The sequence below is a fragment of the Pan paniscus genome, chromosome 10 (assembly GCF_029289425.2).
Source record: "Pan paniscus chromosome 10, NHGRI_mPanPan1-v2.0_pri, whole genome shotgun sequence".
In the NCBI taxonomy this organism is placed as follows: Eukaryota; Metazoa; Chordata; class Mammalia; order Primates; family Hominidae; genus Pan; species Pan paniscus.
Window position 1 is genome coordinate 42,343,926 of NC_073259.2, and position 24,494 is coordinate 42,368,419.

Below are 24,494 nucleotides of genomic sequence, written 5' to 3' on the forward strand. Positions count from 1 at the left end.
TACTTCCTCCCTCTAACTCTCCCCCCTCCCTCCAAAATCCTTAGAGCTGATTCTCCCTAGACCCACGGAGTTATTTTTCTTCTTAATGTTTTTAGAAAGCCCTTGTTGCAGGTCTCTGGACCAGGAAAGTCACACACTCCCACACTTCTGCTGCACACCCACAGGCATGCGCCCGCAGCAGGTGCCTGCACTCAGCCACACAACCAAGCATAGCACCTGTCTCCCCTGGGGGCAGGATGGGGGTGGGATTCTCCACCTTGGGTGTGATACTAGCAAAAGATCTGGGAAAGAATGGAGGGCCCTCTGCAGAACCCACACATTACCACCATCATTACCACTATTATTATCCAATCCATTGCCAGGCACTTGACCTGCCTAGGGATGATCACAGCCACCTCAGCAGGGGCTCTCAGGGCACAGATCCCTTGACTGGGGACAGCCAGGAGTGAGGTCACCCCAGAGTCCTCAGAGATCAGTCTCTCAGGGCCCTGCCCAAGAGGGCAGGAGGTAGAGATGTGATGAACGGAGGATTTGTCAGCCCAGGAGGCTGGATGATGTATTAACAGGACTTTAATGAGCTCTGGGAGGGGGAGCCACACTTCATCGCCCCGAGCACTGGTGCAGGGTGGGAGGTGGAGGGGTGAAATGATCAACCTCACCCCGACCTGCTAACTAAACCTCTTAATATCACCCACAGCAGTCCGCCCATTGGAAACAACTCAGTACTGCCAAGCTGCTGGTCTTGCCCCTGGAGTCCAGCGAAGGCCTTCTCCAGCAGGCTGGTGTCTTCCACTATCTCACTAGCAAGGCCTTCCTTAGCTTTAAGCTTGTCCTTCCTTTACTCCCGGACTCCTAGAGGATGAAGGAGAACCGGATCCCCGCTCCAGGGGAGCGCATGATCAATTCCTTCCTTCACACTGAGCGCCTCAGTCCAACCCCACTCCTGTCATCCCCCCTTCCCTGGAGCATGGTGGAGCAGGATCCCCATTGGCAATGCCAGACTTGGCTTCCTGGCACTAATCCTGCTGGCTGAGGCACCCAGCTCATAAGGATATTAGTCTTTCCCTTAGTTCCTGTCTCTGGCTCTCAGGGAACCTGACAGGTAGGGGTGGAAAAAGTGCAGTGGATTCTAGATCCAGCTTTGCTGTGTGACCCCAAGTGTGTCACTTCTCCTCTCTGGGCCTCCAGTGCTCCAACAATAAGGAAATATCCAAGGAGTTCCTTCCAGCTGGTATCCTGGGATTGTTCCTCCAGCAAGGGTTCCAGTCTCCTAGCATGGTGGTTGTGGCTCCCTTCATCCTGCCTGATTCTGAAGCCAGGGGCTACTCTAGCACTCTGAGCCTTGACACATCCCTCCTCCTGTGCCAGGGCAGAGCCCTGGGGGTGGGGAGTGGCAAGGAAGAGATAATTCTGGAGGTGGAAAAGACACTGACCTTGGCAAGTTCCAGAACCTGCGTGGGTGCCGGTTGCTTCCAAATGTGGGCTGGGAAAGAAGTGGGAGCTACTGAGGCCCTCCCCTTCTGTTTCCCTGAGTGTCACCTAAAGGAGTGCCCCAGACCTGTCAGACCCCAGAGCCTGCAGGGGAATCTGCATTAGAAGAAGGGAGGGGGTAGTGTTTGGAGTTCTACAGGCTAGTGGGTGAGGGCCAATCTTGCCCTACTGACACTCAGGCTAGGCAGCCACTCAAAAGGGAAACAAGCTCTCAGGAGAGAGGACCCTTAAGCACTGCCCTTGGGTGGAAACAGGATTGCCTTGGGACATCTGGAGGCTCAACAGCAGGAAGGTTCTCTGGACCCTCCATCATCAGCACAGCCTTCTCCTGGGGCCTGGGGCAAAGCCGGTTCCTGGCCTTTATCCCTGATGAAGCCTTGAGTGTGTGTGTGTCGGGCAGAATTCTGTCTACCCTTCGACTGGGAGCTCCAGGAAGACAGGGCTGTGCCTCTTGGACTCTCTTGGGTATCCCTGGTGTCCAGTCCAATGTTTGGCACAAAGTTAACACTCAGTATGTATCTATTGAACGGATGTCTTTGGACACTCTCAGTGGACTAGAGGTCTGGGATTCATCCCTCATCTTTTCTTCCTGCCAGTCATCCTGCTTGGCCCAATGTGACTGCCGCCTTCTGGGCAAGCCCTCCAGTGGAGCCCTCTGTTTAGATCTCACACCCTACACTCCGCTGCCCCCGTCCAGTGCTCGCCCTCCTCCCCCGCAGCCACCCGCTCCCGGAGTGGCATCAGCGCAGAGCCGCGGCCTTGCCTGGCGGTGCGTCCTGCCCTCTGCAGCCCGGGAGGGCAGGCGCAGCAGAGTCCCGCGCGCAGTGGGTTCTCAGCTCACCTGGGGGCGGAGGAAGTGAGCAAGAGTCCTCCAGACTGGGGCCAGGGGGCCAAGGCAGTCCTGGGAAAGGGGGTCTGGGGCGGCCCGCGGACGGGGCGGGCCCAGGCCGGCTGCCTTCCCCTTTGCCCTTCGACCCAGGAAGCCGCCCACATCCAGCGGACACGCTCGACGGGCTGGGCTGCTCAGTCCCGGCCTCGGCCCCGTCCCCATGCCGTCCCCCACCCCTACCCGCCGGCCCGACCCCCACCCCAACCCCAACTTCCCGCTCCGACGGCCGGGAGAGGCGGGGCGGACGGGTCTGAGAGTGGCGAAGGACACTCTCCACACCGAGGGTCACTTGCTCTTTTTTCCCCTCGGTGGCTAATTTATTTTAGAGCCAGGGGCGGGAGGGGGCGGGGCCAGCCGGGAGGGTGGCAAGGAGGGGCTGGGCGAGCCCAGGGGAGGTGGGGGCGGGGCGGAGGCGAGGTGGGGGAGGGCGGGGAAGAAGCCGGGGGTGGAGGGGCCAGAGAAGGGGCGGGAGCTGGGGGAAGAGAGGGGCACTAGGAGAGGGAGGAGCAGGGAAAGGGGAGGGGAGGGAGGGCCTGCGAGGGAGGGCCCTGGGGGCGGGCGAGGGGAGGCGGGGGTGGGGGTGGGGGTCTTGCCTGCGGGGGGAGCCGGGGCCGCCCCTTGTCCGGCCACCCCCACTGCCCAGTCCCGCTCCCGCCCGCGGCGGCCGCAGCAGCCGCAGCAGCAGCGGCTCCAGGATGGTGAGCGCCACTGCCCCCCAGCCCAGGCCTGTCGCCCCCGGCCCGCGCCGCCGCCCCGGTCCCCGGGCCGGACGCGCCCCCAGGCCGCGCACACTCACCTAGGACCCGGCCGTGATGCCGAGGTACGGGGCCGCGGGCGGGCCGGGATGGGGCGGGGGGAGGTGACCGTTCGGTCAGGGTGTCCGGAGCTTTGTCCGCCGGCGCGGGGCCGGAGAGGGCCGAGAGGGCGGGGGCTGCTGGTCGCGGGGTTCAGCTCGGCGGGGGTCGGAGGGCAGGGCTGGCGAGAGACCCTAGCGGGTACGTGGGAGCCGAGGGTCACTTCCCGGGGGGAGGGGGCGGGCAGAGCAGGGGATAGCCGCCCGGCCGCCGACGGGCACCCGTCTCGCAGCCCCCTCTGGTGCGGGGGCTGCAGCGAAAGCGAGCAGCCGGCTCGGGGGCGTCTGCTGGCCTGGGGGTGGGGAGCCAAGGTTTGCGGGTTCGGGTCCCAGAAGGATCCAGCGTCCGGAGCCCGAGGGCCGGCCCGCAGGCCCCTCCCACTCCGTCAGGTCTTTGTCCAGCGGCCCCTGTGTGTGTGTGGGAGGGGTGGGGGCTGGGTTACTGGCCCGGAGATTCCCCAGCATGGTGACGGGGCAGTGACAGGAGGCCGAGGCTACTTAGGGTCCCCGTGCCCCTAACACCCACCCTCTTCATGTCTTCTCCTCTGGCCCGGGAGAACAGAGCCCGCGTCTCAGAGTCAGGGGGTTGTAGGAGGCTGTACTCACCTTCACCCTGGGGCTACAGGCAACAAGGGGGACCCCCGGAGCGCCCAGCTCTCCAGAGAGGGCCCCTCAAACTTCCCCACCGCAAGAGCCCTCTCCTGTTCTACACAGAGATTCGCATGCTAGCAACCCCCCCTCCCCTGCAGAGGGTCCTTCGCAGATTGCTGAGCACCCTGTAGGTGATCAGCAAATGCTGGTGCCCTTCCCCAGCCCCGCTGGTCCCCCTGCCCCCCCCAGAGGAGGAGGCCTGGGAAGGGGTCTGCGCGGGGCAGAGAGCGCGCGGCCTGGACCCTGCGCCCAGCGGCGGCCCGGAGCGCAGGGGTGGGTGGACGGGTGTGTGGGCTGTTAAAGGGACGGTCACTAAATCAGGATTAGGCCGTAGGGCTGTCAGGCTGCCGGCCCTGTCTCCATGGATACCTAATTTGGAGGAGAATAGAGGACTGAAGAATGTTTGTGTTGTCCGCACGGGCTGTGGCGGCGGAGCGGTCTCCTGCTTTCCGACCGGCAGCGAGGAGTGGGGACCCGGTTCCAGCCCAACTCTGGGCTTACGGCGCAGGGGGGCTTCCCGGTTCCTGGGCCGTGGGGCCTCCCCTGTGGAGCCGCCCAGTCTCTGGAGTGGGCTGGGCCCGCAGATGCCACGGTGCGAAACCCTCTGACCCTGCAGAGGGAGTCCCAGACCCTCCCGGAGCCTACCCCGAAATCCCATAGCATCCTCCTAAAGCCTCCCCGAGCCTCTCAGTCCGGAACCGACGCCATTCCCCGCTGTGCCTGAGCCCCCAAGGACGGGCGCGCCGGGCTGCCCGGTGCTGTGGTGCCGCCGCCACCCAGCTGTGGGACGCGGGTACCGGGCGGCCGCGCGAGCTGCGGGCAGGAGGCGGGGCGGGACTTCCTGGGGTGGGCGAGGAAAGGGGCGGGGCTTGCTGGGGTGGCTGGGCTGGACGGGTGACAGGCCTCGTAAATCCCCTTTCCCATGTTTAACACCATTTCATTTCTTTCCACTTGATTCCATTGGCATCCAAGGCAGACGGGAGCGACCCTCGTGTCCTCGCTGTAATATCTTCTGGGCGAAGCCCTTTTGGGCCAAAGGGAATTAGGCTGTGTGGGGCAGAGGAGTTGCTCCTGGGGAGGCCTAGAGGACCCGCATTCCTCGGGGGGATTCCTGTTGCCCCCACCCCCGCCCCAGAAGAAGAGAAAGAAGGGGCTGAGAGACACAGAAATGAGTTTGGCTTCGGAGGCCCTGCCCGATTCTCTGGCCGTGGTATGGCTGAGGGCTGGGCTGAGGATCCCGTAACTGTCAATTCCAGTACCAGCCTGGGCGAAGGCTGGGGAGAGCCACCCAGACTGAGTGTGGCGTCGCAGAGCCCTTTCCTGCCTTTCTTCTGCTCACCCATGGCCACAGCTTTTTATGGATCAGGACTCCCCTCCCTGCCCTGCCTGGGCCGCAGCTTTATTGCTGAGATCTAGGGCTCTCTCCACGCAATTTCACGCCTCTCTGCCTTTGCTCCCGCTGTTCCTCCAGCCAAATGCCTTCCTCATTGTCCCTGTCTTTCCACAACCTCCTTATTCTTCAGGGCCCAACTCGGATGCGCACCTCCTCCGTATCACCTCCCCAGCCCCGAGCTTCTGTCACTTGCTCCTCCCTCCGTGGCCTGCACCTGTGCTCCCTTCTGCCTTTGTGGCGGGGTCCACTCAGGGCTTTGACTGAAATGGAGCATGTACTCCCTGGCCCTGCCCCCAATGGGCTTGCCACAGGGCTTGACACCTTGTGGGTGCTCCATAAATATTGGTTGGCCGAATAAAAGGGGTTTTGTAAGGGCCTTTAGCCAGGCAGTCTGCATAGCATGGAATCTGGCCACCTTCAGGCATAGCATGGAATCTGGCCACCTTCAGGTAAACAGCTCTGTGCTCTTGGGTGGTGGAGACCCCTGGATGGGGCTCCTCCTCTCCCTTTCCCTTATTCGCCTCCTTCTCCTCCCCATGACCCTACCCCACCCCCCCAAGTCCAGGGAGGACTTTGCCCCTTCCCTTCCCCACAGACCAGCATTCTTTCCCTGCCATTATCATTCTGTTAAACAGAGAGGCCAGTCAGGATCCATATGGATCACATTAACAATTGCTTATTATCTGGGCCAGGACTCCCCCGACTCTCCCCCCAGCTCCGACGGCTGCCATTGCTGGACCCTTAGGAGCCCTGCCTTCCCCTCCCCCTGCCGTCGGTCAGCCAGGGAGGGCAAGAGACAGGCTGGTCTCCCTCACCTTCCCTGTGCCTTCTAGCAGAACTTTGCCTCTTCTGGACTTGGCGGTTATCGACTCCTTTACCCGATTTAATGAAAACCAGGTTCCTGGAAGGAGCATGGCTCTGCAAAGCTCCAGGGCTGCAGCAGGGAGATGTGGACTCCAGGCCCCAGTGCCCCTGTGCTCTGCAGCCCTGAGACCCCCTTCAGGGGACAGAGACTGTGGGGGGGGGGGCGGTGAGCCACAAGAGGTCAAGTATGGGGTGCTGGCATCTGCCACCTTAGCCTTGGGCTGGTCCTGCCTCCTTTTGGGAGCTGGCTGTCTGGTGAGGGAGATCAGGGCAGAGGGACCCTGCCAGGCTCTGTGGTGTTGGGCTCCCAGCCTTTCCCTGCACTCAAAGAAGCAAGAAATCTGTTAGAGCTTCCCAGAGCAGCCACTGAATTGGCCTTGAAGGTTGGGGAGTGTACTTCACGTTTAAACCCATATATAACCCAGGAATACTAGGGCATAGAAGGAGCCTCCAAGATTACCCATTCTGGATATCCATAACTTTTTTTGATTTACAGAGCCCTTGGAGGCACTGATGAAAGCCATCCCCAGAAAAATGCACTTCCATTAATTGACACCAGACTTTGCATTCTGCTTTAGAGGATTCTTGGATCCCCTGAAGCCCATGGGGACCTTATGTCAAGAAACCCTCACCCCAGTCCATCCCTCTCTGATGTGCTGAGGACAGAGTCATGCCTGCAGCCTGGGTTTCCTGACCTCCCCACTCAGTGCTCACTCCACGGCCATATTACTTGCAGTAGGACCGCCAGAACCAAGCGACCAGGGGTATGAGACTGAGGTGCTAGGCCAGCCTTTAAGTGGGAAGAGTTCACACTGGCTGGGTCAGGGTCTGGGCTGGTCATATCATCTCTGACTATGTGGCTTGGAGAGAGGCTGTCCAGCTTTTTTTTTAGGGTCCACTTGTCTCCAGGAACAAGTGGCAATTGCTCTTCTCCGAGCAGTTTCATAAGCATCTTGATGAATCATAGTTAACGCTTCCACGCACTTGTTAAACACTCTGTATCTCATCTGTGAGGTGAGAAAATAGAGTGAAGAATGGTGTCCACCTCCTAAGCAGGATATTGTGAGGATGAAAGGAGTCAGAGCTGGGAGACCTGAGTCCTAGTCTTGAATGACTCTAGGTGCATGTGCTCAGGGCTGTGGTTACTGTTGAGGCCAGCATTTCCCCAGTTTGCTTAGCCAAGGAAAGGGGACTGCAGTGCGAACCCCCTGAGTGCCTTCTGTCTTTTCCTTTAGTACTGAGGTATGGACAGTGTCAGCCTTTGGAATATTCATCTTCAGGGTTGGAGGCAGAGTGGGGGTTCTTAGTGAGTGGGAGAGCTGGGCAGTGGCCATGGCCTGCCTCTGTAGCCCCAACCCCATTTTTGATGACCAGTTATGACCCCTACCCTAGAGACCAAGCTTTGTGCTTCAGCAACCCCTTGCTGCTAATCAGATGTAACTCCGGACAAGTGACTTCATCTGTTTGGGTTTCAATTTCATCATTTCTAAAATGGGGATAAGAACCTCATATGATGGTGATGTGGCCCTGGTTTCAAATAGTCTGCCCCTTTGATTCTGAAGCCTACCTTGGGGACCCGCTTAGTGACTCGGGGCCCAGGGACTCCAGAGAACGACCTTCTAGCATAGGAGTGAGGATGGGGAAACGACATGTGTGTGTGAAAGTTCTGGCCCACAGCAGTGCTTGCCCAAGTCATCTTAAAAAAAAAAAATTGTAGAGGCGGTGGTCTCACTATGTTGCCCAGGCTGATCTTGAACTCCTGGCTTCAAGTGATCCTCCCATCTTGCCCTCCCAAAGTACTGAGATTACAGGTGTGAGCCATTGCAACCAGCCTGCCAGGCCATATTTGAAGCCCCCTCCAACATGGAGTCAGGGCAGACAGGGGGTGGGCAGGTGGATGGGAGGAGAGGCAGCATGGATGCCTGCAGGAATCTGGAAGGTAGCAGCATACCTCCCTCTGTCCCCTCTCACTGCCAGGGCAGACTCAGGCCACATGGTCCCCAGCCCAGTGTTGTGATTAATCAGGGATGGATGTGAAGATGTGACAAACAAGCTGCATTGACTCTTTTTTTTTTTTTTTTTTTGAGATTGTCTCTTCTGTCACCCAGGCTGCAGTGCAGTGGCATGATCTTTGCTCACTGCAACCACCACCTCCTGGGTTCAAGCAATTCTCATGCCTCAGCCTCCTGAGTAGCTGGGACTACAGGTGCATGCCACTATGCCCAGCTAATTTTTTTTTTTTTTTTTGTATTTTTAGTAGAGACGGGGTTTTGCCATGTTGGCCAAGCTGGTCTCGAACTCCTAACCTCAGGTGATCTGCCCATCTCAGCCTCCCAAAGTGTTGGGATTACAGACGTGAGCCGTGAGACTTCATTTACTATTAACAAACCTGTGTTGAGCACCTACGCACTGTGTCCAGTACTGTGCAAGGCTCTGGGTGAACCTCAGCTGCTCCCGCGGGTGCCCAGCCAGGATTGGCCTTCCTGAGCCTCCCCACACATGCAGTGGACACCTATGGACCAGGCTCTGAGCTGGGGCTTTTATGCTTTGGCTTTCTTAGCCACCTGCAGCCTCCCACACGGCCAGGGAGAGCCCAAGGGTGGCCCCAGCTTTGGTGTTGCTTTGCCACAAGTGCCTAGCACGTATCATGGCTGTGAGGCCTTGAATGTTTTATCCAGGTAGCTATTCATCCAGCAACCATTATTTTCTGATGTGGTGCCACCTTCAAGGAGCTCACAAGATGTTGGGGACCAGCGAAGAGGCAAAAGGACAGGCTATGCTTTTAGGACCACTGTCCCTGCATTCTCTAAGCAGAAGGAAGCCACATAGGGCATGTGAGCTGGGGAATGGCAGCCTCTGGGCTATGGCGAGGGTACAGGACAGGTTTCAGAGGCTGTAAGGGGGAGGATCAGCATCTGACAGCAGGGGCTTGCCACAGAGGAGTCCTGAGCAGATTGCCTTTTCCTGGGGGAGGCTGTGTCGGTGGGCATTAGAAGCAAAGTGAGACAAGGGCCACTGCTTGGGGAGGGTCCACCTGCAGCCGAGTGCCCTATTTGACCCTTGGATGCTTAAGAATCTGGAGGTGTTGGTTCTTTCCAGGCCAGTGGGGAAAGAAAACTGGTAGGATTTAGGTTATACCTGAAAAAGGATCCCTCTTCCCCAGCCCTCATATCATGCGGCTCCCTCCCCACCCAGCCTGTCTGTTGGCTTCTGCTGGAGCAAAGGGGCTCCCTGGGAACTCTCTGGACACCAGGAGAAACTGCACCTTCCTCCTTGCTCTCTGGAGGGACAGCATTTCATCAGTGGCTGGGTCCTCACTCCTCTAGGAAGGGGCTTCCTTTCCAGGCACACTGTGTCCGGCATGGGCTGGCCATTCTTGTACCATCGTCTTCCACACTGTGGCCCTCCTCAGGCCTGAGTTTTGGGGACTGAGCCCCTTGTTGAGAAAAAAGGAGCTGCCTAAAATGAGGAAGGCAGCTGGGAGGCTGAGGTAGGAGGAGGTCAGGAGTCCATTCTGGGACTTGTTGAGTTTGTAGTGATCATTAGATATCAGAGAAGAACTGTGGAGAGGAGGGGAGAGCCCTTCCACCTGCCCAGCAGTGCCCCTCCCGGGAAAGGCATTCTCTGGTGCTGAGTGCCTCCACTGATGGGGACTCAGCACTTCTAGAGATGGCTCACGTGTTCTCAGATGGGGCCAAGTCCTTCTGTGAAGCCAAAAATCTTTCATGGAGGATTTGCTTCTTTTGAGGAAAAGGGGAGGAGGGGCTGTGCAGAGCTGCAGGGGCCGCCACGGTCGTGCAGAGATCTGGTCTTCAGGAGCCTTTCTCCTCCCCACTCCTCTGAGCACAGTCTCAGCCTTGCAGTCCTTTCTGATCACTCTCTGCAGAGTCTGGCTGAGACCCTAACCAGAGTCCTGTGTCCTAGCCTTGAGGCCAGCGCCTCTCAGACCTGGGCAAGGATTTATTTGGTCCCATGAGAACAAGTTTGAGATACGCTAAGCTCCGGGGTTGGTGGCTAAGTGTGGGAGGGGGTTCAAGAAAGGAGGGCTGGGGGAGCAGGGGAGGTTGAGGAAGAGGGCGGGAATGAACTGCTCCCTCAGTTTTCTCAGCTGTTCGATGGGAACACCACCACCTGCTGTGGCAGGCAGAGAAGTATCTGGAGCAAGACTGCTGGGGGTGGCATCTGTCCCAGCTTGGTGACTTAGACAAGTTAATCGAGCCTCAGTTTCCTCACCTGCAACATGGGAATAACGTCCTCGCTCAGATTAAATGAACTGATGTGTGTGAAGCACTCAGGGCCGGACTTGGCTTGTGTTGAGAATCCCATACGGGAGCAGGCAGACAGGAGCTGCTGTGGTTGCTCAGTCTTTTCCTAGCACCCTCCCCCCAGTATCTTTTTCCCTCTGTGTCCCTGTGGCCCTGCAGGTGTGGGGGGCCACCCCCTTGAGGACAGCCCTGCCCACTCACACCCAGGTGGACCGGCCGGGCTGCATAGCTGGAGTTACTCGGCTCAGCCCCCCCAGGGCTGGGAAGAGGGCAGGAGGGGCTGAGGCAGCTGCTGGGGACTCCTGGGTGGGCTGCCTGGGCCTGTTTCCTCGCCTTTGGTAAGGCCTGGCCCTGTGGGGGCATGTCTCTCTCCCACCCCCATGCACGGGGAGGGGCCATATTTGGGGCTAGGGCACACAGGATCACCCAGACTTTAAAGCTTAAGCCTTTTGGAGGCCACATGCCACCCAAACAGACTCAAGTCAACCTTGGATCCTAAAACTGGCTATGGGGAGGGGAAGTGTGGGGCCCTCCAAGAGACTCTAGGCTCTTGGGCTGAGCCTTGTGGTCCATGACCCTGAGGAGTTCCTGCAGATAACTGTATTCCAATGTTTTTGTTTTTGTTTGAGATGGAGTTTTGCTCTGTTGCCCAGGCTGGAGTACAATGGTGTGATCTCGGCTCACCACAACCTCTGCCTCCTGGGTTCAAGCAATTCTCTTGCCTCAGCCTCCCAAGTAGCTGGGATTACAGGCATGTGCCACCACACCCAGCTAATTTTGTATTTTTAGTAGAGACAGGGTTTCGCCATGTTGGTCAGGGTGGTCTTGAACTCCCGACCTCAGGTGATCCGCCTGCCTCAGCCTCCCAAAGTGTTGGGATTACAGGCGTGAACCACCGCGCCTGGCCAATGTTATTAATTCCCTTTGTAGCCCCACGTATTTTTCTTTTATGCATTGAGGAAGTATTTTTGAGAACAGGTCACAGGTTTTCCAGACTGCGAAAGGGGCCTAAGGCTGAAAGTGGTGAAGAGCTCTGGCCTCATCCTCCATCTCTCGCCCATGCAGGGCCAAGTCCCAAGCAAAGAGGAGCCCCAGATGCAGACCCAAGAGGAGACAGGCACTGGAAGGACCTCACCAGCCCCAGATCACAGGGCCACCCCAAGTGGACAGAGGACAGTCCATGGCGGCCTCCACTGAGCACCTGCGCCCTCCCCGCAGTGCCCATCACTGAGTGCACAGGTGCGAGGCTGCGTTGTGTGCTAGAAACAGAGCCTCAGGGAGGGGAACTGACTTCAGACAGGGCAAAGCGCAGAGTCAACTGCAAATCCCTGTTCCTCAATGAAAAAGCAAGTCATCTTTTTAAAAAGTAATTGCTGACAAAAAGTCATGACTGTCATTAAAAAGTCCAGGTCATCCTCGTTCCCAGTGGCCCTGCTCTTTCTACCACTGTGTGTCAGGGAATGTTTTCTGAGGGAGGGGACTTTGGGAAGGAGCAGGTCAGGGTAGAGAGAGAGCTGCAGAAAGGCTAGAGAGCCACTTGTACCAGGGCTCACAGACAGGGGCTGGCTGAGCAGCGAAGGGAATGGGAACCCAGTTAACAAGTGATGTCACCTCTAAATTGGGCATTGGAGTGGAAGGGCAGAAGTGCCCGGAACATGCTTCGGGGCACCAAAGAGGGAGACAGGAACAGCCTCAGAGAGAATGGGCTGATGTGACTGGAGGAGCTGGAAAGGGCCCGAAGCTGGAAGGAAGGACAGACTCATCCACCTCTGGTGCCAGGCTGAAGGGTTAACATCGTCTCTGTGCTTGGTAGGAGGCTGAGTCTGTTTTAGACAGAAAGACCACCCTAGCAGCCACACAGAAGAAGGATTAGGAAGGCAGAGAACAGAGGCAGAATTCAGAGGTGGGGCCAGCTGTGGTGGGGAACATGAGAGCTGTGGGTTGTTTTAGAGAGAGAGTGTTAAGCTGACTTCATGGCCAGCTAGAGGAGTGGAGGCTGGAGAGACAGACACAGGGGCTCCTAGGTTTCCAGCCTAGCTGAAGAGATGGAATCAGGAGAGAGGAGGTGGAGATGTTTTCCTTGGGCATGTTGAGTCTGAGGTCTCTGTGGACCCTCCCAGAGGGTCCTAAGATTCTCACCTAGATTCCTACATCTCCTCTTAAGATTCCCGGGGACAGCGAAGAATGTGGCTCAAGATCAAGTTACGTCTGGGCACAGTGGGCTGTCAAGAGGGACTTGAAGCAGGAGCATGAGACTTGCCTGGCAGTTTCTAAGTGGCAGAGGGTGGGCGGGGGGGGTCATGGGGGGGCCCTGGTGCTCCTCCCTCTATTAGCAGAGGAGAGGCTGGTGACAGATGTCCCAGGACTCAGGTCAGAGCAGCCAGGGGTCAGGTGAGGACATCCTGGGAAGCTGTGGTTTGGGACTGTATTTTCCGTGATGGTCAGCTGGTCAGGGCAGGACAGGGAACTCATTCCTGCAAGGCAGAGCTCTTCTGGGGCCCCGCAGGCAGCTCCAGGATTATGTTTTCTCTTTGGAGTCCTCTGTCAAATGAGTTGGGTCCTTCTGGGCCTGGAGAGCAGCCCCCCCACCTCTTTCCCAGGCCACTGCACCTAGCCAGTCTCTAGGAGCGAGTTGGAGCCTGCCCTGGGTCCTGCATGGGTGGCCCCTCCAGCTAGTCAGGAAAGTTCCACCTCTCCTTCACGGCCCTCAGGCCAGCCTGTGAGGGGGATGCTGCCTCTCCACCCCCCATTTCACAAAGGAGGAAACAGATCAAGACATTGTCCCACATCTCAGAGGCTGACTCTGAGGCCAGTGCTCACTCCCTGCAATGCCTGAGTCATGGGAGGGGGAAGGGCTTGCTAGAGTGGGCTCAGAGACCCCTGCAAGCCGTGGGTCAGTCTTTCAGGTTGCCCTTCAGACACCTGCCTTACCCAGGTTACTAATGGGTACAGGCTCTGTTGGGGCGGGGTACCTGGAGCAGCCAGTGAAGTGGAGAAAGGGGAGAAGGGAAGGAGTATGTCTCACCGTAGAACAGGCTCACACCACAATCAGCCCAGCAGCCTGCTGAGGGGACTGAATGAGACAATGGAGATCCAGCTCCCAGCCCAGTGTGCAGTGGCCTCTGGGAAGCACAGAGACAGGGCAGCCCTTACTCCTTTCTTCCCCCAGGGCCCAGGAGCTGACATCCATCTCTGACCTGCTCCAACATAGCTCACATGTAGTGAGAAGTGGGGTGTGGGGGGCAATTCCCAGCCCCAAAGACTCGCTTTCCCCGGCCTCCATGAACACTTCTAGTGGCCCATGCAGCTCACCTCGAGCGGGTGGGAAGGAGAAGGAGAATGAGCCTTGCTAATCCTCCTGGAGGTGTGACTGGCTGACAGCCTGGAGCCTCCCAGAGGGTCCATTTGGTTTAAAAGAGAATCCTCCTTAACCAGAGTGGTGTTCTCTTGGTGAAATTGCAGGCAGCCTAACCAAGGGGAGCAAACAACACCTAGGCAAGAGGGAGATACGTTGTGTTTTCTTTGGTGGCAGGGACTAGGGTAATAACAAGGCTATTTCTCTCTACCTGCTTTCTCCCAGAAGATGGGCTGGGGACAGAGCACCAGCCTGGAGCCCCTTGTGTTCCTGGATATTGCCTAGCTTTGGGGTGAGACAAGACAGTGGAAGGAAGGCGGCCTGAGCATCCCAGGGCAGCTTTTGGTGGAGGATCCAGAGAAAACGTGGAGGGGCTGTTGGGAAGAAGGGGGCGGGGAGGAGAGGAGAGCTGGAAAAGTGATTAGCAGCTCTGATGAGGTTGCAGTCGGGCCTGGCGGCCCCAGGGCAACACAAGAGAAAAAAGGAGCTGTTATTCACAGAGGGTGGACAAAGATGGCTGCCTGACTGAGGCAGCCCCCCCAGCCCATCCCGAGGCAGCCAGGTCACAGGGGGTACCGGCAGGCCCCACGCCCTTGGCATGGATACCCCTCATGGGGATTGGGAATTGGACTGAGGCTGTAGGGAAAACACTGGGATCCTGCGTCCTATGTCCAGTTCCCAGCTCCCCCGGACCTTCTTTGAGAGCAGGAGAGGCCCAGGAGCCACCCCCAACCTCCTGGGGTAGTAGATGGGCTGTTTGATCAGTGAGTGTGTAAATTGGGATTTTATGGATCGCTTATTCACGGCTGGAGCTGGGGCCCCCAAATTCCTCTGTGCCCCAGAATGCTTAATCTAGTCTTGAGCTTCCCCCTGAGAGGCAGACGGGAGGAGAGCTCCCCACAGGCCCCCACCCCTCCTGCTGTGTCCCCTCCCAAGGCCCCAGGCTTTGTCAGTTGCAGGTTGAGCGGTTCAAATGTGCTAATACACTCCCTGGGGGCCACCGGACAGTGGGACTTCCTCCTCAGTGCTGTGATTGGCCAGAGAGACCACAGGAGGGGGGTTTCTGGCAGCAGCTGGGTGTGTGTGCACCCACCCACCGGCATGTGCGCCTGTGTGAGGGGAGGAGGGGGCTGGAGGTGTCCACCCTGCTCAGACCACTGGGCAGAGACAAAGGACCTTCATCTAGCCTGGGACGAGGATTAAGCCCACCAGCCATGTCCCTACCTGGTCAAGCTGGTTAGGAAGTCCACTGCCCACCTCTACATCCTCCCATTACACTGTGACATGGTGGGGGCTTATTCAATGTGTGTTGAATGGATGGATGGATGAGTGACCACAAGAGTGACTGCATTTCTAACTGGGGTGTGTCTGCTGGGATAATCCGGCACCAACAGATTCCTCCATCTCCCCTTAGGATTCCGAAGTATCCGCCCCCCACCAACAGAGACTCACTTTAGCCCAGGCCTGACCAGACATGAAGGCTGGACATGAGAGACTGGCCAGGCCTCGGGGGACACAGCTGTGACCCCGGGACTGTGTTACCACTTGAGAGTGCTTTCACTGTGGTCACGTTTCTCCCTCTCTACTGGCCCCCATCTGTCCTTGGGATTGGATGAGGATGAGGATGGTGGGCGGGGTGGGGGAGGAGTGTTGAGCAGGTGATGGGGGAGGGCAGTGCGGCCCAAAGGCCAGATGACAGAGTGCCCTGTCCTACCTTCCTCTCCTCCTCCTCCGCCTGTCCCTCCTCTCCTGAGGCAGGGCAGACAGGCGGGGCTGGGGCGGAGGGAGTTGACTCAGCTAGCCCATCCTCCCTCCCCTGGTTCTAGGGAAAGCTCCAGTCCAGGGTAGCTGTAAAACTGCCTGGGAATCCTAGGAAAAGAAGCCTGCAGGGCGCGGTGGCTCACTCCTGTAATCCCAGCACTTTGGGAGGCTGAGGTGGGTGGATCACCTGAGGTCAGGAGTTCGAGACCAGCATGGCCAACATGGTGAAACCCTGTCTATACTAAAAATACAACAATTAGCCAGGTATGGTGGTGCACGCCTGTAATCCCAGCTACTCAGGAGGCTGAGGCAGGAGAATCAATCACTTGAACCCAGGAGGTGGAGGTTGCAGTAAACGGAGATCACGCCACTGCACTTCAGCCTGGGTGATAAGAATGAAACTCTGTCTATTAAAAAAAAAAAAAAAAGAAGTCTAGATCCGCAGGAAGTCTACCTAAAGACCTTAAGAAGCAAGACTCCATAGAAGTTCAAGATAGAGCAGCTCCGTCCGATAGAACTTTCTATGGTGATGGAAAGGTTCTGTGTCTGTGATGTCTACTACAGTGGCCACTTCCACATACGGTTGTTGAACATATGGAATGTGGCTAGTACCACTGAGGAAGTAAAATTTTTATTTTATTAAATTTTAATGACTGCAAATTTAAATAGTTACATGGGGCTAGTGCCTGTCATTGGACAGTACAGGATTAGAGGCTGTGTTCAGGGCTGAAGCAAAGTCCTTGAGTGCAAGTGCCAATTCTGCCCCTTTTGGGCTGGTGGCCTTGGGCAGGACTCTTCCCGCCACACTATGTTCCTTCCCCAGGTTGCTGGGCTGCCTCGAAGGGGAATGCGGTGTGGGCCATCTGAAGTTAGAGAATCATCCGTTCCTTTGGGTGACTGGGCTTCCCTCAAGAGGTCCTGGATCACAGAGGAGATAAACATGCAGGGAGAGCATGGCAGTCACAGTGGGAAAGAAGTGGCTGCAGGGAGCTCTAGACTTTGAGGCATCTAAGGAACTTCCTTGGGGGTCAGTCCAAGAAGGCTTCCTGGAAGAGGGGGTGGTGGGGGAGGGTTGGGCAGGAGTTGAGCAGGGGATGGGTGGGAGGCTGTGCCTGAGAGCCTGACCCTGGAGATCTGCTTATTTTGAGCTTGAAATGAGGACCCTGTGCTTTGAGGCACCTTGGAGAGCCTTACTGCCTCTAAGCTGGGGTAGGCAGGTGTTGACACATGGGCTGAGTCCCACTTCCCCTCTTACAGCTTGTATGACCTTGGGAGAATCTCTTTCCACACTTGAGTCTCCATTTCCTCTTCTATAAAATGGGGAGAATAATGCCCATCTGGCAGGGACGTTGTGAGGACGAAAACGATGGATAACTATGAAGTTCTTTGCAAACACTAGAAGGCTGGGTGAAAGGGAAGGTTCATTCCTCAAGGGTGCTGGGCCCCTGGCCTGGCCTCTCAGAGCAACAACAGATGGTCACAGCTTGGCTGTGGCCCTGACCGCGGACACAGGCAGTGATATCTGTGCTGTCCCCTCCCGTCAGCGTGTGCACGCGTACACAGAGCCCAGATGGGGGCCGCTTGGCCAGCTTCTCCCAGGCCGACCTCCTGCTGTTTGGCATTTGACATATGAGAAGACCAGGGCCAGAGCACACCCCTCACCACACCTCCCACCCCAGAGAGGAGCCAGACTGGCGGGGCGGCCTCCGCACCTCCAGGAAGCAAGATCCTGAGGGCCCTGATCTCTTTACCATGTGTCCAGAGGCCTTTGATGGGAATTCCAGCACCCCTTTTGTCCTCTCCCACAGAAGCCCAATGGGGTGGGGGGTAACAGAAGGAGAGAGATTTAAAGAGAAAGAGGCCCTGTGGAGTCTCTGGGGGGCTGAGATAGGTGCCTTTGGGGGCTGGACACTTTCCTCTGGTGTTCACAGACACAAATGCCCCTTCTGGACTCCCCTCCCCTATCCATTCCTGAGGTGAGTCCCTGGCTTCACCCCTTGCCACCCTCACCATCACATGTGCACTCAAATTTAGTCACCCTGATTGCTTTCTTTATTTGGACACAGAGGCCATTTCAAGCCTCTGGGATCATCCATCCATCCATCCATCCATCCATCCATCCATCCAACCATCCATCCACCCATCCATCTGTCTGTCTATTCATCCGTCTGTCCATCTGTCCATCTGTCCATTCATCCATCCATCCATCCATCCATCCATCCGTCCATTTGTCTGTCCATTCATCCATCCATCCGTCCATTTGTCTGTCCATTCATCCATCCATCCGTCCGTCTGTCCATCCATCCTGTAGTCTATTGAGAACTTAATCTGTGCCGGGCACTGTCCTAGGTGCTTGGGATATAACAGTGAACAAAACAAAGTCCCTGCTCTCATGAACTTTCTAGTGGGTACACAGACAATAAAGCAACAAATAGGATTGTCCCCTTCAACCTGTTGTTCCATAATCCGATGGATGAGTGTTACAGGGAACATCAGGTTGAAGGGGACAGTGTCTGCCGAGGCAACAGCTAAGCAGAGACTTGATGCTAGGAAGGGTGCAAGCCCAGGGAAGGTGTGTTCCAGGCAGGGCAGAGGCAGGGGCACTGAGGTGGAAAGCAGCTTGGTGGGAGGAGCTGTGAGGAGGCCAGGGTGTGGAAGGGAGGGAGGAGGGGCAGTGGCAGCAGGTGAGGCCGAGAGGTAATGGAAGCCGACCATGAGGACCCTGTATGCCAATGAGAGGACTTTGGCTTTTATTCTGAGTGAGATGGGAGCCACTGGAAGCTTTTGGTGGAAGAATGACTTATGGAACATGCTTTCAAGAGTTACACTGGCAACTGTGTTAAGAAAAGAGAGGACAATGTAGAAAGGGGGAGGTGAGATGGAAGTGAGGCCAGGCACGGTGGCCCATGCCTGGAATCCCAGCCCTTTGGAGGCCAAGGAAGGAGGATAGCTTGAGCCCAGGAGCTCAAGACCAGCCTGGACAACACAGTGAGACCCCCATCTCTACAAAAAAATTTTAAAAATTAGCTGGGTGTGGTGGCCCACCACACCTATGGTCCCAACTACTTGGGAGGCTGAGGTAGGAAGACTGCTTGAGCCTGGGAGGTCCAGGCTGCAGTGAGCCGTGATCACGCCGCTGCACTCCAGTCTGGTCAGCAAAGTGAGACCCTGTCTCAAAAAACAAAACAAAAAAAAGAGAGAGAGGCTGCAGCTGTCGTCCAGGTGACAGCATCCCTGAGGTGGTGAGAAGTGATTGAAGAATCTAATTTGCTGTTCTGAAGAGTGAAAGAGAAGTTGAGGATGACCGCAAGGTTTCTGGCTTGAGCAACTAGAAAGGATGCAGCTGCCATTTCCTGCAATGGGGAAGGCTGAGGGAGGGCTAGGTTGCGGATGTGGGAGCCCGGAGTTTCACTTTTGGGCATGTTAATTATGCCAATTAAATATTCCAGTGGGGATGTCAGGAAGAAGGTTGAATAAAGTGCGGAGTGCAGGGGAGAAATCTCAGCTGGAGAACTATGTTTGGGAAACATCAATACACAGGTGATGGTCAAAGCTAGGAGATGGGATGGGATCATGCAAGGAATTACCATGGAGAGGGAAAAGAAGGCTGCAGGACTGAGCCCGAGGTCTGCAGGGTTTAGAAGGGAGTGGGTGATGGGAGGGCAGCAAAGAGGCTGTGGAGGGGACGGCAGCAGGGGCCAGGAGAGCGCAGGTCCCTGGTTTTGCAAGAGGAGGGCAGAGCATCAGATTCAGCTGTGTGGTTATAAGGCAAAGGTAGTGGAGTGTTGGAGGTAAATGCCTGCTTGGAAGGGGTTCAAGAGGAATGGAAGGACAGGAATCAGAAATAGTAGCATAGAAAAGGTAAAAACAAGCAAAGAGAGAGAGATAGAATGTAGCTGAAGGGGGATTCAGAAATTATTTTGGGGCCGGGCACAGTGGCACACGCCTGTAATCACAGCACTTTGGGAGGCTAAGGCAGGTGGATCACCTAAGGTCAGGAGTTCAAGACCAGCCTGGCCAACATACAGAAACCCTGTCTCTACTAAAAATGCCAAAATTAGCTGGGCGTGGTGGTGGGCACTTGTAATCCCAGCTACTTAGGAGGCTGGGGCAGGAGAATTGCTTAAATCCAGGAGGCAGAGGTTGCAGTGAGGCAAGATCGTGACACTGCATTCCAGCCTGGGCGTCAGAGCAAAACTCTGTCTCAAAATAAATAAATTAAATTAAATTAAAAATTAGCTAGGTGTGGTGGCATGTGCCTGTAGTCCCAGCTGCTCAAGAGACTGGGGTGGAGGAATGCTTGAGCCTGGGAGGTGGAGGCTGCAGTGAGCTATGGGGACACTACTGCACTGTAGCCTGGGCAACAGAGCAAGACCTTGTCTCAAAAATGTATATATATTTTGGGCTTTTTTTCCTAAAACGGGAACTACAACAGCATATTTGCGAGCTGATGAGAGTGACCCAGCAGAGAGGGAAATGGATCAGGTAGGAGAAGGGGGAACTGAGGGAACAGTGTCTTTGTTGAAAGAGGGTGGGATCAGTGCACAAGAGGGAGACTTCAGACAGCTCACCCATCCTCGGTTCATCCTTTGTTCTATCCCCTCTCCCGCCAAGGAGTGAGCTTAGGGACAGGGAAGGAAAGCATTTGGCTCTCATGCCCTGCTCAGGGGTGTGCTCCCTGCCTTGTATCCTTGCCTTTCCACAGCCTGTGGAAGTGGGAGGAGATCTGCTTTCAGGTCCCCACTTGGCCTCCAGAGGATTGCGTGACCTGGGGCCAGCCACATCTGTCTGGCACTGTTTTATCTGCAAATAATACCTGCTTAACTGGGGTGCTGTGGGGAGTGGGTGCCAGCACTCCCTGCTCAGCTCTGCACTTTCCTTGTTTTCTCCTGGAGCCTCCGAGCTGGGACCTGCTGTCCCCTCCATGCCCCAGTGCTCTCCATGACTGCTGCAAAATGAATTCCTGACTCCCTAGCGAAAGTACCTCCGCTGTCTCTGAACCTCCAGCATTCTTTCTTTTCCTCTTTTTTTCTTTTTTAGCTATATGACCTTATTTTTTTTAATCTATCAACTGTATTTATTCCTGTAATTCTTCATTTGCACAGAAAATCAACAGTTGTCTCTGTTTTAAGGGTAATACAGGCTGGGTTTTGTGCTCACGCCTGTAATCCCAGCACTTTGGGAGGCTGAGGGGGTGGGCTGCCTGAGCCCCGGAGTTTGAGGCCAACCTGAACAACCTGGTAAAACTCTGTCTGTACAAAAACAAACAAACAAACAAACACAAACATTAGCCAAGCTCGGTGGCATGTACCTGGCACCTGTGGTCCCAACTGCTAAGGAGGCTGAGGTGGGGGGATCGCTTGAACCTGGGAAGTTGAGGCTGTGGTGAGCTGTGATCGCGCCACTGCACTCCAGCCTGGGCAATAGAGTGAGACTCTGTCTCAAGAAAAAAAGAGCGTAGGCCGGGTGTCGTTGCTCATGCCTGTAATCCAGCACTTTCGGAGGCCAAGGCAGGCGAATCATGAGGTCAGGAGTTTGAGACCAGCCTGGCCAACATGGTGAAACCCCATCTCTACTAAAAATACAGAAAATTAGCTGGGTGTAGTGGTGGGCGCCTGTAATCCCAGCTACTCAGGAGGCTGAGGCAAGAGAATCACTTGAACTCAGGAGGGGGAGGTTGCAGTGAGCCGAGATCGCACCACTGCACTCCAGCCCATGCGACAGTGTGAGACTCCATCTCAAAAAAAAAAAACAACTCAATATTTTTATTTTAAAATTTCTTTTTTTAAATAAAAATGGGTATATTTATGGTATACAAAATGATGTTTCGAAATATGTACCCATTGTGGAATGGCTAAATTGAGCTAATTAACATATGCATTCCCTCACATACTTATTTGTGATAAGAACACCTAAAATCTACTCTCAGTAATTTTCTTCTTCTTCTTTCTTTTTTTTTTTGAGATGGAGTCTGGCTCTGTTGCCCAGGCTGGAGTGCAGTGGCGCGATCTCAGCTCACTGCAACCTCCGCCTTCTAGGTTCAAGCGATTCTCCTGCCTCAACCTCTCAAGTAGCTGGGATTACAGGCACCCGCCACTACACCCGGCTAATTTTTGTATTTTTAGTAGAGATGGAGTTTCACCATGTTGGCCAGGCTGGTCTCGAACTCCCGACCTCAGGTGATCCGCCTCCCTCACCCTTCCAAAGTGCCAGGATTACAGGCATGAGCCACCACACCAGGCCTACTCTCAGTAATCTTCAAGTATACAATGCACTTTTATTAACTCTAGTCACCATATTTAACAATAGATCTCTTGAACTTACTCCTCCTGAAATTTTGTCTTTTGACCAACCCTTTCTTCCTTCCTTCCTCCTTCCCATTCTTTCATTCCTTTTTTTCCTTTCTTCTCCTCCCTCTCTCCCTCCCTCTCTTCCTTCCTTTTCTCCCTTCCTTCCTTCCTTCTTTTTTCCCCTCTTTCCTTCCCTCCCTCCCTCCTTTCTGAGGAAACACTTTGTTTTCTCTTCCCTGTTAGCTGATCAAGTCTGCAGGCATGGGTCCCAATGTGGTCTGGTTTGCCTCTCAAGCCGGGAGTCATAGCTGGCACACAGTGGCTGGCACACTGAAAGTATCATGGAAGGAAGAATCATGCAGCCACCCCATGGCATCCTCTAGCTCATCCCTAAACATGTGTTGAGCCCTACTCATGCTAGGCCCCTTGCCAGCTCTAGGGCAGCCCCCAGGCAGGTTTTGAAGGCTATTCTCTGGCCCAGAACTGGGGAAAGAGGTTCCTGTATGGTAGGTGCCAGGGCTGTGGCAGGTGACCAGTCTTCCAGAGTCCCCTTGTTACCCCTCCCTCTCCTCTCCTCTTGCAGTAACTGGGGGGTTGGCATGAGGGAGAGGGCCTAGAGGAGGGGGCACAGTCCTGTTCAAGCTCTGCCAGGCAGCCAGAGACCCCCTGGGGTACCCGTTGTAAGCAGTAGACAAAAAGCCTGGGACAAAAGGCCTGTGGGAGCCTTGGTGAATAGATAAATGAGATTTCCATAAGGGAGGCCGACAATGGGATTCTCCCTTCCAGCCTCTTTGTTCCAGGCTGAGATAATGGAGCTCAGAGGAGGCTTGCCCAGAGGCATGGCCCCTTCTCCACACCGGCCTGGAGCCGACTCACAGCTGCCCCTCCTTGCCTACCCTGCCCCCAGCCCAGTTTGGTCCAATCCCTTCCCTCCCCTATGGGTGACGGAATCCAGAATCAGAGAATTTCTGGAAGATCCGGAAGGAATCTTGGGGGTCTCCTTCGGGGGTTGGAGGAGGGTGTTGATGCTGTGTTGTTGGGGTTTCTTCCTACCTCACCCTGTACAAAATTTATTTGTGTTTCTAATGAGAAAGGAAGGTTAGAGGTCCACTGATCTAAACCAGCGGTCTCAATGGACAGATGAAGAAAGTGGAGTTTAGTAAGGTTAACTCACGTCTTGGCCATGATCACAGAGTGACAGCTCAGGGCATTTGCTGCCCCAGGAAGCCAGGGTGGGCTGGGGGGATACCTACTGCCTGCACTGGGCCCTGTGCATGGAGAGCCTGTGGTCCTCAGGGATGGGAGAGGCACCCACAGGACCCGAGGGCAGCAGGACCACGGGGGAGATAGGTGCCTGAGTGTTCTGGCCAGCTGTGAAGGCTGAATCATCTCTCATGAACCTTGTAAGACTTCCTAAAAATGAGGGGAGGGGTTTTAGGAATGACTTTACTCTTCCATCCCGTAATTCTTTCTGTAACTATTGATTGATTGCCTGTGAGTTTGAAGGACTTCGTCCTGTGGGTAGAGTCAAGCGGGGTTCCAGCTTCCTATGTGCACAGCAGCACTTCACCTTCAAGGTCTGCAGAGAAAGAGCTGCCGCAGGAACAAGACCTTGCTCCCCAAACCAGGCAGTTTGAGAGAGAGAGTGTTTTCTCCACAGAGTCCCAGCTACCACCTGGGAAAACCACAAAACCCAAATAAGGAACTGTGCGCCCAGCCCAGGGGTGTGTCTGGTTATCTGATGGCCCTTCCCAGGGAAAGACAGGCTCTACTTGGGCGTTTTACCGGGAGGGGACACAAATTCTCCTGCCTGCTCTGAAGGGTAAATACACAGCACTCAGGGGCAGAGCCACTGTTTCCACAGGCCCAGGAAGTGAGTGTTGGTGAGTGTAAGTGTGCAGTGTGGAATGACTCAGGCTATTCTCTGGCTGTAAGAACAAAGGGCTGGGCCAGAGAGCCCTTGTAGGCAAGTGGTTCAGGGCCTGGGCTTTGAGTCCTGTCTCCACTCTGTAACAGCCATGTGACCCTGAAGATGTGTTAATCTCTGTACCTCAGTCTCCTCATCTGGGGAGGCGATGGGGATGACAATAACAGTATTGATCTCAGAGCTGGTACGACGGCTGCATTAGAGACGTAAAACATAGAACAGGCGCTGGTTCTGTACGCAGTGCTTGGGTTTTGGGGAAATGGCGTCAGCTACTGGCCCGTCATATTAGAACTGGAAGGAACCTCTTTTCACAGAACATTCACCAAGTTTCCCCAGCCCCAAAGAGAAGTTACTTGTTTAGTGTCACTCAGCAAGGTTGGGGCACTGCTTGGGTTCTGAATTTGTAATTTGTGCCCCACACTGGACTGTGTCCATTATATACATTATCTTTAAATCCTCACTGCCACTCAGCATGACATACGTTATGCCCTTTAACAAATGGAGAAATTGGCTGGGTGCAGTGGCTCAGGCCTGTAATCCCAGCACTTTGGTAGGCTGACGCAGACAGATCACTTGAGGCCAGGAGTTTGAGACCAGTCTGGCCAATATGGCAAAACCCTGTCTCTACTTAAAAAAAAAAATACAAATAGAAATGGGGAAATTGAGGTTCACTGAGGTCAGGCAACCTGCCCAGGGTCACACAGTGTGTGTTTGGGCCTGGATTCAAATTAGGTCTCTGGGATTCAAAGCCTATA

General features: G+C 55.5%; 1 protein-coding gene across 1 annotated transcript in view; it reads left to right on the forward strand.

Annotated features, from left to right (window-relative positions):
- The first annotated feature begins 2,793 nt into the window (after positions 1-2,793).
- The window catches only part of FIGNL2 (fidgetin like 2), a 30,768-nt gene continuing 9,067 nt past the window's right edge, over positions 2,794-24,494 (forward strand). The window contains exon 1 of the mRNA XM_034935820.4: positions 2,794-3,200. The gene's annotated coding sequence lies outside the window, so the exon portion shown is untranslated. The remainder of the gene's footprint in view (positions 3,201-24,494) is intronic.